The 15,077-nt window shown below is 46.8% G+C and overlaps 1 long non-coding RNA gene across 1 annotated transcript in view; it reads left to right on the forward strand.

Moving 5' to 3' along the window:
* Window positions 1-369: 369 nt before the first annotated feature.
* The window catches only part of LOC142577960 (uncharacterized), a 31,165-nt gene continuing 16,457 nt past the window's right edge, over window positions 370-15,077 (forward strand). Inside the window, exon 1 of the long non-coding RNA XR_012827117.1 lies at window positions 370-460. This is a non-coding gene — a long non-coding RNA (uncharacterized LOC142577960). The remainder of the gene's footprint in view (window positions 461-15,077) is intronic.

The raw sequence follows: 15,077 nt of genomic DNA on the forward strand, positions 1-15,077 counted from the left end.
AGATTTTGTGCGTTTATTTTGTTGTTACTCATGAAGCTGACCCTGGAAAAAAAACACATGAATAATGCGTGCTTGCCCTTGCCTGAACTTCGCACATTTCACGAGTACATATCGCATTTCCAGAGAGACACAAGATATATAGTGCCTGCTCTTTTAAGGTGCACTTAAACCACTTGTATGTCCATTGTGGTATAAAGTTCGTAAACAGGGATAAGGTGCCTCAGAAAGGCTGGCCAACGTTTCGATAGGAGGACATCTGTCAGCCCCTTTCTTGTATTTGGACTTGTGTGTCCCATTGTTCATCTATAAAAAAAAAGCACGCAGAATACGATAAATACCATGGCGAAAGGCCACGTACTTCTATATCCGCTTACATTAACGCAAGGCGTTCAAATACTATATCTTGCCATAATGTGCCTGGCTGTGCTATACTCATTTTGCGTTGTTTCACGCTTTCTCCGTGAGTTGCAATCCTCTTTCTTGTCTGACGTTACATCGAAACATGGCAGCCTGTGTTGAGCTTTGTAGTTAGGTTGTCATAGTTTATTCAATGCTGCATTAACAGTTTAGTTTGTGCTCGTAAACACACTAGTTATTTTTTCGAGCTTCGTGACGAGCTATTCCCGTGTTTCGCATGGCTTCACTTGAGTGCTGCTGAATGGACGTCACTCTTCCTGCTATTGTTCCTTGTTTCAAAAGCCGTTAACGATAATTTAAGTGGTGATATTGTAAGTGGTGGTAACTTTGTAAAAATAATTGTAGGTATGAGTGCTGACTTACACAGCCAGAACCCCCTTGGCGCTGGCGTCCTCCACGCCCAGGCCGCCACCCACTTTTGGACGGCTGGGTCAGAGCTGCGTATCAGTGCCTGCCACAGCAACCAGGATGTTCAAATTACCGTACGCAAATGGCAGTTTTGTGAATTCCTAGGTGATGCGGGTGAGCTTATTAGGTGTGTCGACTGGCCGACATCCCCTTTCTTGATGAACGCTCTTTCATGAAGGTAACAAGGCTTCTGAGATATATTAGTGGTGGCGGTCAAAACTTGCTGTTATAACTGCTGCGACAGTAATCAATCAGTGCTGATTCGTGGTTGAAACGCAGGCTCATGGCGAGAAGCATGCAGTTTACTCAGTGGCTTTGTAGTACATGAAATAAAGCAGCCCCAAATAAGCCTTACCAAATGGGCGGCTCCGTGGCCTCAATTTTTTGCACACACTCGCCCCTTATAGAAGCGCCGACACGCCGCAAGGCCACTTACTTCTTATGACATATTGTGGTGACTTGGCTTGCCAAAGCGAGCAATCCTAGCCTCTTCGAGAACCAAATTCGTCCGTCATCTGCTTACTGCCAAGCAGGAGCGCTCTATAACCTTAACTTATAGCACTGCTTCAAGACCTTATAAATAGTTTAGTAAATATGTGTTCTCTCTCGTGGGCGAAAATACCGAGACATATTTTAGTGTTGCTGTTCTTCAAGGTTGCACAAAAGCAAGATTGTATTGTCACGTAGTAGTGACGGTGAATGATGCAGCTGCAAATCTGTGAATGACGAAACTAACGTTTTATTGGGCGCACTTGTGCCCACAAAAGCAAGTTTCACTCAAAGCACAGCGATAGCGACGAACATGGTCGGCGATCGTCGAAATCTGATCAGTAGGGGAAGCGCGTAGGCTTTTATACATGAGTCATCGAAGGTTCCAGAGAAATCGCTGATGCCCGGGTGTCTTCCAGAAAGTACTACCCAATTCGCGTCGCGCATACATGCAAATCAAACTACACAATGTTCATTGGCAACAGACAGTGGATAGAACCATCGATAACATTCCAGAAAATTCGTATACATGCTGATGAGCCCTGCGCTGAGCGATAACATTTGTTAGACAGTGAGACGGGATCACCGATTAAAAATAAACAAGTGCACGTGTCAATATTTGAAAAAACGGTCCAGGCAGCACGTGAAACCATCGAAGCATTCCTCACTGAAGGCGACGAAGAGGCGTGTACAAGCCATTTTTCTCGATCATGGCGCTGCAATGAGCTAGACATCCTGTACGCTTTTTTAAATCGCAGCACATAACTGCGGCCACATATAAGGTTTTCACATAAGTAAGAAGGCGAGGGCAACAGAACGTATCTCAGCTTATAATGAATAGCCCGTCAATAAACAGTGATACTAAGGCGACCACATTGTGTCGCTTGAAGTGCTGGTAGCGGTGAGCTGCTCATTTACCTGCTGCGGTAGCGCGGGTTGCATTTTTTGCCTGCCATGTTTGTATACGCGTTCTTAAATTGCCGCTGCAGTGTGGAATATTCTGTCCTTTGTTAAATAAGCCCATGATCTCTTGAATACTAGTGCACTAACCTCCGCTTTCGTCCGGATAAACCTCCGCCAGCCGTCGCACTAAATGCAGGTATCGATAGGCGATCGGTGTCGTGCGCATCTTTAACTGAACCGTACTTTGAAAGTACAAATGCTATGAAACGTCTTCTTTTAACAAGTTAAGAGCTTTCGTTCTCTCGCCAGCATGGACTCGACAACGAAAGCGCGTGCACTATTCTGCATTAGTGGCAATGCCCTACATCGTCAAGAAACATTACCCAACGTATGCCTGAACCGCAACAGGCAGATTGTACTTAGTGTGAGAACTGTTCATAACTATCCTCATCTTTATCTGTACATACCATCCTCATTAGGTGCATCCACTCCCGCTCTCTGGAAGGCGATAGAATAAAACAGGTGCCTCAGGAGTGGTAGATATGCGGGAATAAGCATACTCTGAGGGGATAAAACGCGGTGGAGGCCAAAAGCATCTCCCCCAACCTCTCGCCGTTCATCACTGAAGCTCCACTAAGGTTGCCTTTTACCTCAGACGTCCTCCGTGATGTCCCAAGACGAACAACCAGCATCATCAGGCCCCCACACCTCTGCACAACCGCCTCCGTTCACATGGGTCAGCAACACAGTCCCCAGTTTTTGCTGGACTCCAGGAAGATGACGTAGAGGACTGCATCGCCAGCTATGGCCACGCCAGTGACTTCACCATGTGGGACAATTTGCGAAAGCTTCGCAATGTCATTTTCTACCTCTGAGACGTCGCTGAGCCATTGTTCCTCAATCATCAAGCTGAGCTTCCCGACTGGGAAACTTTTGCACACAATCTGCGTCAACTTCGTGGCGCTGCAACCAAAGGCGGGGAGGTCGCGAAAAGAAACGTCACCACCAGTTTGCAATCAGCCAGAGAATCCAGCGCCCCCAACAAAGACGACACACTTTGCGCTTTCTTCGCACATCGACTCTACTATGCCGCAAAGTGACCGCATTCGACACATCATAAAAGGGATCGAAGTTCCCCCACTTGCACCGTGATGGTATCTCATAATCCATCTACTGTACAAGATGCCATCACTACATGACAGCTAATTGAAGAGTTGTAATTCAATCGTCTACCATCTGATACATGTGACGTTCCACTTTCAGCTGGGACTGACACACAGACCTTGATATGCACCATTGTTCGTGAGGAAAAACACAGGAGGGGCCATAGGGATGGCTACCTCCCAATATATTTTTCCTTCACTTCGATGACTGCGATCATAAGCAAAAGTATGCGCTGTTGCTCAAGATGTGCCCGTAGAGAAGTGAAGTATTACAAGGCCTTGCCTTCGGAGCTTCATGGCTGTACGGGCACATGATTTATACAGCGTGTCAAATCGTGATAGGCAGGACTGCGACGTCTGCCTTTCTTTACGCTGGACAGTCGCAGCTGTACCAATACACCTTTGTTTCGCGGATCTACTCAGTCTCACGTCAGCGCTATCTTCGCCTCAGCAAATGTGGCCGCTTATCAAGGCACTATATAAGCGTTTGCACTAAGCTCCTCACGAAACTACGAGAACAGTGTTCTCGAAGTTTTTTTAATATTCTCGACAAACTTCGCCAACTGCTCCTCACATATTACCTACCCCCGTGGCCCCCGCGCGCTCACGGATTCTTGCAGAATACGGAAGCAAACAATTCTCAGGATGGCCACTTGTTCCTATAAAACAAGAAAAGATGAACACCGCTACAGATTTTATCGAATGATTCAAATAACAACCCTTTGCATAATCTTCGAATTTTCGGCCTAGTGCAAACTTATCGCTACACATGCGCTGCCGCCAGTGTGATCGAGGTCAGTATTCTGCAGATGCAGAGCCTAATTGCTCAATAGCTTCGATCAATGTCTCGAAAGCTACTCAATATTTGTGTCCAGCATTGGGAAGCATAATCCACTACAAGGTCTCATCGTTGTGATTGCTGGCGTATTAGCAATTCTCCCGATCAAGCATTGGCAATTGTGCAAGATATTAATTTAATTTATTTTATTTTGAATAGCACATACCATACGGTATCAAAATATTAACAAACTGTTTCGAACCATAGCGTAAGGCTGGTAGTGGGTCGAATATTAGATACATTCGAACCTAGAACGTAGTTCGAGCAGTCGCGCAATGATGTGAACCAATGCTCATCCTCACAGATTGTGTACTGTGGTACGTGCACGTAGAAGCGGGCAGGGTGCAGGCTTATGTAATTTCCACTCTCCATTAGATACGGGTCCACATTTGAAAAATAGTCTACGGCGATGGCATAGGCAGTGTTGTCAGACAAGCCTTAAGTATACAGTTTCATCGCTGGGTGAATAGTGGCGGAAACTTCAGAGCGAATTCGTTTGCAGTAATCTTGCACCCACAAAGGAGGTGCATTAGCACTGGAAACACAGACAGACTATAGGGCATAATTACTAAGCTGCGCTCTACGTACGCGATTTCTTAGCCAAAAAGTTCTCAAAGGGCCCCTCACCAGGCCCCGTAGAATATTTTGGTTATACTCTGGAAGTTGTTACGTGTCCTCTAGGGAGCGTTCTGCCGCAAAATTTTTTCAGGTCAGCTCATTAATAGACGAGATAGAAAATATTTCAGTGCCGCGAATCCATGATTTCAGCAGGCGGGATCCACTGCAAGCGAGACTCCCTCTCCACTCGCCCCTTCTAGCCTTCGCAAGCGAAATTCCTTCCCTGCGTTCCCCATGCCGGACCTCGAGGATCACTAGACACATATGTCACGGGCCCCGCCTTCGCTTTTATTTTTCTCCTCGCTTTCTTTTTCGGCGATGTGCCTTTTCGCAAGCGGCGGAACCACTGGCACGCGTCGGCAAGCTTCTGCACGCGCCGATAAGCAAACGCTTCACTTCGCGTTGGTCGGAGGAAGAGGGCACGCAACCACTGGACAGAAGCTCTGACGCGCGCCGAAGCTCCTCGGTTGCGGCGCACTGTTGCTGGACTATTTTGTCTTCATCCGTCAAAGTCCGGCCTAAAACAGTCTGCTGTAAACTAAGCTTGAAACAATAAGTTAGTGGTCTGTATGCTCTTTCAGATATGAAAAACACGTTTGAATATGTACGCCTGCCGCGACAGTTTTTTTTTATCTTTGAAGTAGCAATAGTGCACAAAATATCGATATCAGCGCTCGCGCGTCGTCTGCCTGATGATCGCTTTGACATCGCGTCGTCTGACATGATCGCTTTGCAAGCACCTGTACGACGATGCCATATCATATGAACAACTGCTGTACCATTTAATTTTTGGTAGCTCATTGCACAGCCAACTATGTAAGAATTAGGCGTGCAAAGTATCATTGAAAAAACCTGTGTTTGAAATATTGTCACGTAGTAATGGCGGTGAAAATCGCAACGATAGTGGCGAGCAATGTCGGCATTCGTCGAAAATCTTATTAGGGGGTCAAGCGCGTCGGTTTGCATAAACATCAGTCGTCGAAAGTTCCAGCGTATTCGCTGGTTCCCGTGCCTCTTGCAGAAACTACTACAGAATTCGTGTCGCGTATGCAATCTGATTATGCAAGGTTCGTCGACAACAGCCAACCGACACAACCATCGATAACATTCGCAAACGTCCGATACGTTCAGGCGCATCCTACGCCAAGCGATAATATTTAACATTTTTTTAGCCAGTGAAATACGGTCACCGGATAAAGATAAAGTATCCGCGTCAATATGGGGCCGTATAACGTAAAACTATGCCATTATGGTTTTATTCCAATTTCCTTACGTCAAATTGCGTAACCGCCGACACAAGCATCGGGCAGTCACCCGCAGGGTTGTCTGAACAAACCAATCAAACCCTCTCCTTGTTCACAGGAGGTCGCATTTGTTTGCTTGAAGAACGAATAACATTGCCTGCACTGAGCGGCTTGTCTTATCTAATTGGCTCACAAGAGGTGAGGACCATGCTCAAGTGGAAAGGGATCCGATGGGGCCGAGCCACTGAACTGAATATCGATAGCCGGATGAAGAGGGTGGTGCCGACGTCTGCGATTGGTCCGCTTTCGCTTACTTAGCTTGCGGTGACTCGTCGACAATCGCGGCGGCATGCAACGGAAGCCTAATAATGATGCTAAAACGGATCCTCAGCAAAGAAGAATTGGCAGAACGAGGTCATAAACGTGCCGAAAGTTGTCGAAAATGTTACACGGCCACGCAAAAAGCTTTATTACACGCAAATAAACCCATGCTCTGCGTTAGAAGCGAGTAGCCAGTGCCGGAGCGATCGGCGGCAGCCATCTTTTATTCCTTTCGGAACGGGGCAGCCTGCCGCTATTCAGAACAAAATTCAGTTTTGTTCGGCATATTAATGCATCTTTATCGCGTACACGTCACTTTGAAGCAGTGAGTTTTTGTGGTTTTGTGGTCGCGTGAGAGGCAGGTGAAGTGGGTGCAGCCCGAAAACTTTTGACCAATAACCGAGGGGTAATGCCAAAAAGGCATCGAATCACAATTAACTATTTTTGTTTTGTTCGGTCAAATAATGCATAATCAGTGTGTACACATCATATCAGATGGGGAGCTATCGCGGTTTTCGTGACGTTGCGTGACAGACAGGTGAAGTGGGGTGGTCCAAAAAAGTTTTGACCAATCGCGGTGGGCTGATTGCAGAATTGGAATAGAAAAGTTTGGAATAGTTTTACGTTATAGCGCCATGGTTTTGCTTGTTGGTGCATGAAAGAAACGTGAAAAAGTTGGCTCTGAGAAAATCAGCAAAAAAGAAATGAAACACCTGTAGCACTCACAAACAAAAAACTTCTAGAATAGCTAAAATTTACGTAATTAGTAGCTTGTCTCCTCTCGATTCTTGATTCTGTCAAACTTTTCCAATGTAGCACCTCAATTATTATTCTAGGTTGGCTTGATGCATCAACAGTGCATTGGGAGGCCTTCACATTGAGTGTAACCCGCCGCGGTTGCTCAGTGGCTATGGTGTTGGGCTGCTGAGCACGAGGTCGCGGGATCGAATCCCGGCCACGGCGGCCGCATTTTGATGGGGGCGAAATGCGAAAACACCCGTGTGCTTAGATTTAGGCGCACGTTAAAGAACCCCAGGTGGTCAAAATTTCCAGAGTCCTCCACTACGGCCTGCCTCATAATCAGAAAGTGGTTTTGGCACGTAAAACCCCAAATATTATTATTATTATTACATTGAGTGTATTGCTAGAAAACATTTTCACAGTGTAAATTCCATGTTCTGTTTTAACTGGTTTCAACATGTCAAGTTTGTCTTTCTGGACATTAATGAAATGACATAACGTCAGATAATACAAGCTTGAGAATTGGAGGGTTTTAAGAGAGGTCTTTCGTTGTCCTTTGCCAAGTCGTACTATTGAAGTGCTTATTCGAATGTATGGGGCAGCTCACTTGCATAATATAAGAAATATATATATATAAACAGGTTATTTGCACAATTTATACACGTCGTTACCACAAAAAAAGACAGTTTATTGTTTTCCGCCTGCTATGATGTTTTCACTGAGAAAGATATATTCAATTTGTTCTGTGAGGCAAGCACTATTTGCTGTGACATTATTTTATTGCACAACACTGGATACAGTAGCCAGCCATTATTAAAGCTCAGAAGAAATTAATAGCACAATCCATATGATCAGACACATAGCATATTATTGGACTTTCTTATGCATGCCTTTTTTAACTGAGCGAAAGCCACTGCACTGAAATAATATACCAGTGCATACTTAAAGAGCACGATAATATACTACGATGATAATCAATCATTCAAATGTTTATTATAGCGCCCAGGAACAGCTAGGGAGACTTCGTACTGGTGCACTTAACGAGCAATATGTGAGGCAAAATGAACAGAAAACATAATTGTGGTAGAATAAAAAATGCAAGATAGATAAACCAAAAGGGAAAAAAGAAAACGAGGTAGAGTAAAAGAAAGTTAATCATACATGATTATCTATAGATGCACAAAACACAGGAAATGAACTCTGAAGTGTGTCAATACAGTGCCAGTTCTAATTATGTGTTTTGGAGTCGAGTCATATATAGCACAGTCTTGCAACAAGGCCAGGCAAAGAATGTGGCATTCTTCCTGGTACACTGTTGCGGCACGAACAAATGCATATGATCAAGAAGTTTTGGGGAATGTATAATGTCATGGATTGCCTTATACAGAAACAAAAGGTGTGATTAATTAAGTCTTGAATCTACAGGTATGAGTTGAGGCGTACTTGAGAAGGGTCAACTATGGTCGCCAGAATGGCAAAAAGTGCTGCTTCAAGATAGATATCAAGTTATTCTGGGTGCGTTCAAAGAGGTCAGAATCACATTTGCACGTTGGACGCCCTCCTACAGAGGCATACTCTAGTAGTGGAAGGCACACAGCAGAATTTCAGAAACACAACAGGTGAGTGGAAATCATGCAACATATGGCATGCAATCCTAAGAGCGTGAAGGGCAGGTTGAGTAATTATCAATGTGAAGAGAAGCTTAGCATTTTGTCGAAGTACACACTAAGATCTTTCATTTCATCGACCCTAAGGAGTGGACCATCCCGTAGGGTGTATGAAAATTTCACATGGTATGTTTTTCGCATATAACTTAAAGGGACACTAAAGGTTAACATTACGTCAACGCGGACTGTTGAAATATCATCCCAGAAACCTCGAAACGGTTGTTTCATGCGACGAAGAGACTTATTTTAAGAGAAAATGCGTTTTGAAGCGTCCGCGTACCTCTAGCGTAGTTCAAATCACCCGCACTCCGATCGAGGAGTGGTGAAGTCATGGTCTCATAGTGACGTTGCGCCATCGGCGAGTAAAACGGCGCCCGCAGACGGTGCTACGGCTTTTCTGCGCAAAACGCAAACGCGCGGCGAGAAACAGAGCCAAGACAGAGCCGACAGCAGCGCGAAAGCGGAACTATGGTGGTTAGCGGAAGGGAAAGCGCGCGACGATCAAATGGTTCTTTATGTTATGACGCCAACTTTGACGCTCGTTGCAATGGACGACCCTGACAACGACACATTGTCTGCACACATTGTCAATGCTGGGCTCGACTTCAACGATTTAGGCACTGATGAACGTGACCTGCTGCTGAAGACTCGCGCTGCCGGCGTCGTTGCGTACTGCTATGACGGCAACTGTATGTCATGGCTGTACATATTCGCACCTTTGTAGCTTTTCCTTCGTGAGAACCAAATGCCGCACTCACCACCCCGTCTTCGACCTGCAGTTGTTCTTGCGCTTTGGAGAATGCAGGTAAGACCGACGGAACAGCGCTACGGGAAAGCATTGTTTGGAAAGGTGCTCCTCACGACTTCAGTAAGTCGGCGTTGAACTCGTAATCCTCTGAGAGAAAGTGCAGCGAGCGCACTATGCGATTTTTCGGCTCTTTGCCAACGCGCTGTGGCAGAGGTACGGCACTTAACCACTTCGGAGCGGTTCGCTCGTTCGCACACAGTGATAAGTAACGTTGGATTCGCCGCTGCAACTGCCCTTGGCCAAGTTCCTCGGACCGTTCACGCATCTCACGACATCACATGGACGTGGCATTCTCGCTGCTTGTTCCAAATGCACGTTTCGCGAGCCAGCAGAACCAGCGCAGCACGACGCGATAACGAAACAACTGAAACCAGAGCGCGCGCGGCGCGGAGTCGAGTGCGCGGAGTCGAGCGAAAAGGAAACCTTTCGACCGCCCATACTACTGAAGGGTAACGTTAAAATGTTATTTTTTTTAGAATCGAACGGAAGTAGACAAGTAGCATTTTCTTCCGTCTCATAACAAAATAAAATGATCTTCTTATTACGAGTAGTTGAGTACTAGTGACATAAATTATGCTGAGGAGTGCCTTCGTCATCGGGCTAGTACCGGAATGTCGGGGGGGGGGGGGGAGGGGGGGGGTCTCAAATGGTGACATGCATTTACCTCAATTTCTCGGTTACTAAAGCTCTGTCCGCGATTATATTGACGCCTTAGACGTTCCGGAGCATTGCCTTATCACTTTAACTTGACTTCATAGTAACCTTTGGTGTCCCTTTAATGCCATGTATTAGAAGCATTTAAGAGTACCTGTTGTTTCGGCAGCAGTTTGAGAGTGAAAAATTTTCTTATTGGAGCTCTATGCAGTGGTGAACACTGTTGACAGTCTCAAATAGATTTCAGTCGTCGGCACACAAAGCCATGCTGTTGATTTATTGAAACGCTCTTAGCACTAACAGAGAGCAAGGAATCCAATACCGATTCAAATACTTTTGACGCACTGCAGAGGATAGATATAAGCTGGCAGTTAGGAACCGCACATCTAGCATCCGATTTGTGCACGGGCAATGTCCATGCTGCCTTCCGAGTGCTAGAAAACGTACTAGACTTTAGGGAACTATTGAATATGCTTGTGAGAACAGGGAACAAGTATGCTTCCACACGTCTTAAGCTCTGCGGAAGAAATGTCATCAGCACCACAAGAAAGGGCAGGTTTACCCGCCGTGGTTGCTCGGTGGCTATGGTGTTAGGCTGCTGAGCACGAGGTCGCGGGATCGAATTCCGGCCATGGCGGCCGCATTTCGATGGAGGCGAAATGCGAAAACACCCGTGTACTTAGGTTTCGGTGAACGTTAAAGATCCCCAGGTGGTTGAAATTTCCGGAGCCCTCCACTACGGCATGCCTCATAATCAGAAAGTGGTTTTGGCACGTAAAACCCCATAATTAAAAGGGCAGGTTTGAGGCACTTCATACACTTGAAAATAAGGTTTTCATTGACTGATAGAGTACACACCGTGCCAGACTAAAGGAAGGTTACTTGAAGCATATTTCACACCATATAGCGAACATAAATGTTCTGCAAAGGCATCAGCAGTATTCGAGACTTCACCATTTTCATCAAGAAGACAAACATCTTCGGCACTCTTTCTAAAAGAGAGAGAGCGCACGAAGCTCCAGAAATATTTTGAATTATGTGTCACGCTGGCTTCAACAGAATCAATGTGATCGTCGTGATGATTCTAATAATAATAAAAATAATAATAATAATAATAATAATAATCTTAGTGGTAACATGACACTCTAGACTAAAGATAGGCTGATGCCGGTATGTTAGAGCTTCTGATAGCCAGCCATCTAGAACAGGAATTTGCAGGTTGCAGAAGACACCCTCTTCCTCTCCACGTGCACACACACACGCAAACACACATTGCTCAATCCCACATCACGGCATACATGCACACAGTCAACGGGTGCACAAGACACAGGAGTGCCAATTCAGTCTGGTCGCAAGGAAGGGGAGTCTGAATGGCCGGGGGGGGGGGGGGGGGGTAGAAAGCTCTGTATGCCATGGAGTTGTGGTGTAGGGCCATACAGGCGTGATGGGGATCGGCTGTGCTGAACGCTTGTTCAGGCGAACTGAAGAAGATGAGTGCTGTCCAGAGAGCCGTCAAGCACCCTGCAGAATAGACACACTGGTGCAATGTTTCGCTGGTATTGTAGGGTGTGCCACTTGAGGGGTTTGGGGCAATGCTCGTAGGCTGGCATGAATGAGCTTGTGACAACCGAAAAGGCAGGAGTAGAGGGTGCGTGTTGTTAAGCGCTGAACAAGCTTAAGTTTGTTACCGCCGCGAGTTTGGTACGGGGCCTATACTGATGAGCAGCACTCAAGTCATGATAGAATGATAGAACTGTAGAGTGCTCGGAAAACCTCAGATCATCAGGGAAGGAATACACGTGCCACAAACCGAAGAAAAGGCCGATGCTTAGTTAAAGTGCTGGTGACATATGCGGAAAAGTTGAGAGAAGAGCTGAATGGTACATACAATATGGGAAGGGCCCGAACAGTCTTTATAGAGGTGCCTCCGAGAAAGTAGGTTGGACACGCAGCAGTTTTGTTGTGTCTGATACGCATGGCAGCACTTTTTGCAGTGCTACTGCAAAGTTTGTTCTTGTAGGCGCAGTCGTTCACCTTTACGGAATGTATTTATTTCAAGCATGTATGCTGTGCATCGGCATATTTTTGCTCTGGAAGTATTAACTTTTTAATCGAACACATTCTGCGCAGATGCATTAGTAACTTGGTTTTGAGTAGATCTTTGTCCTGACTACAATTTATAGCGTCGCAGCAAGAAACATTTTAGTAGAAGCTGAAGGGATTTGAGCAGTTTAGGCATACCGACTGCACAAAGCACTGATGACACCTTTTCACCTTCCCCACAATGCAGTCACACCATCGACACTTTCCAAAAACAAGAAGTGAGATAAAAATCAAATACAGTTTCATTGACTCCGTACTTGCTGCTTCTGAAGCAGGCATCGAAGCAATCCTGGTATACGCTGCTACATGCGTAGTTCTTGCATGATGCAGGTCCTACTATGCATTGCACACGGTGCATGCGTTGAAAACAGATAATTTCTTTTTGCACTGCTCAAGTATAAGGACACGCTGACTCAAACATGATTGCGCTGTCAGGTTTGCCTCAGTGCGTCAGTGTTCTTGAGCGCTGCACGAGCGATGTATCTCCAACTAGCCCAAAAGGCGCATGCACTTGAAAGAAGCGAGTGAACGAGTACAGTGAACTTGTGCTGAACTGGATTCACATGCCGAATAGAAGAGCGCACTATCAGGCTGAAACGGGTGGCATGGCTGATGATGTACGTACTTCCCATAGTTCGGCTACTAGTGTCTTTCGCTTTTGAAAGTTGTGTTTGCCACAGGATACAGCGCAAAGCTCACCAGTTAAACTTGAGCCACCTGAGACCACAGGAAACACGCCGGGGTTGACCACCCGAAATTCCACACGGCTCATTCACCACATCACACATCACACGAAGTCAGGAGTGCCATATTTTAAACCGCTGCAGGACCAAACGGAACTGAAAATTCATTTCCTTCGACAAAGCTTCTCAGCTGGGCTCGTTCACTCGCCAGTTACGAACTCGATGGACGCGCTAGGCCTACGCGTAACGTAAACAACGTCGGTGGTAAGCGAGTGCTGATAATCCAGACTTCGGAGTTCGGAAACATGTTTCCATTCCTTTTGAGCACAACAAAATACACATACAACAAGCACAGACGTCGCGGCAATCGTGATTCGGTCGGCTGTTTTAGCAGACGATCGCCCTGAGTCCGGCGGGACCCATTGGGCAGGCTGGATAAATCGGCGTCGTTCGAAGTCGCTTCGGATCTACGTCGCACTGCCACAACCCACGGTCGTCGGTCGTGTCGTTGTCGGCCTACTATTACGGCAGGAACACGTGGCGCGCGTCGTGCGTCCAAAGAACTTGGACGATCGTTGGCGTCGACGCCTTCGCAGCGGCGGCCATCATAGGCATAGCTGCCGGAGGCTTCGCAGCCCCCGACTGATTGACGCCGGCGACGCGTCGCAGCCTCTCATTGGGGCACGCCGGCGAAGCTTCGCCTCGCGTCGGCCAACTTCTAGCATCGGCAGACGACATAATCGCTGCGCGTCGTCACGCTTCGCCGTGTTCCTAACCGACGCTTTTGACGCTTCGGCGCGTGCCGATGCTTTCCGACGCGTGCCAGTGGTTGGGGCATTATCGCTCCGCGCAGCGCACGATATTGCGCGCTGTGCACAAGGACACATTACTAGCGGTATAACTCAGTGCTACACGAATACTGAGGCTGAACAAGCAGATCGCAGAGCACGGTCGCGTGCTGGAACACGGTAGAAAATGACATTGTTTCGGTACCTGTGCACGTGACCGCACAACCATGGGAACAAGCAGACAAAGCGGAAGTACATCTCTCGTACTTCGGTGCGAATTAAAGCAAAAACACACAGACATTCCGTTTGTGCGTTTCATTGTTTCTCTAAACTTCAGTTCGTCAATTTAAGCAACAGATCACGCAAATAACAGATGGTGCCTTGAATAATTCTCGAAGTCACGTGTCAGCACGAGTGACGTCACACTGCGGACTCGAGTAGGGAGGCGCAGGGACACGATTACGTCATCCTCCGGCTTGGAGCACGGTGGCCACGAGGAGAAGGAAAAACGGCGTTCGTTCAGATCTTTCCGCGGCGCGTAGCGATGTAATACTTTGCAGACACGATCGTTGTCACGCAATGTATGCTCTGCGCTTGTGAGCCAGGCCTAGTGAGGGGCCTTTTAAGCTAACTGTGCAACTGATGTTGCCGCGCATTTAACTCACGGTGTCGTATGAGGGTGAGGAGGATGCAAAGCTCGAATTAAATGGTAAGACATGATAGCATGATCGTGCATCATGCATCTTTAGTAGAGGTTGCATTCTGACAGCAAATCACTACACGCTTCCTTTTTCCTTTTCCCTACGATATGCACTTACGCCGCTAATTACAAGAGGAGATACAGTCATACAAGACAACATAATTCGAGCGACGCAAATGCTTATCTTGCTGATACGACACGTTTCAGTGGCCACGCTCAGCGTTGTGCACGCTTCAGATTGTTCACTTCGCGATACCAGGCCACTGTGGCCGGCATTTCATGGCGTCATATTGACCTGGCTACCCGCGCAACAGGCGCGGAGTACCGTGAGACCGCCGGCGGCGGGAAGAAAATGTTTGTGCTATGAATTCACAAGCGCCTATGAAGGGTTTTTTTAAGTGAGAGGAGCAACAGATAGAAAGACGTCATTTCACCCAGAACTGTCCGGGGCGGTGTGTGTGTGTGTGTGTGTGTGTGTGTGTGTGTGTGTGTGTGTGTGTGTGTGTGTGTGTGTGTGTGTGTGTGTGTGTGT

This window comes from Dermacentor variabilis, chromosome 4, assembly GCF_050947875.1.
Source record: "Dermacentor variabilis isolate Ectoservices chromosome 4, ASM5094787v1, whole genome shotgun sequence".
Lineage (NCBI taxonomy): Eukaryota > Metazoa > Arthropoda > Arachnida > Ixodida > Ixodidae > Dermacentor > Dermacentor variabilis.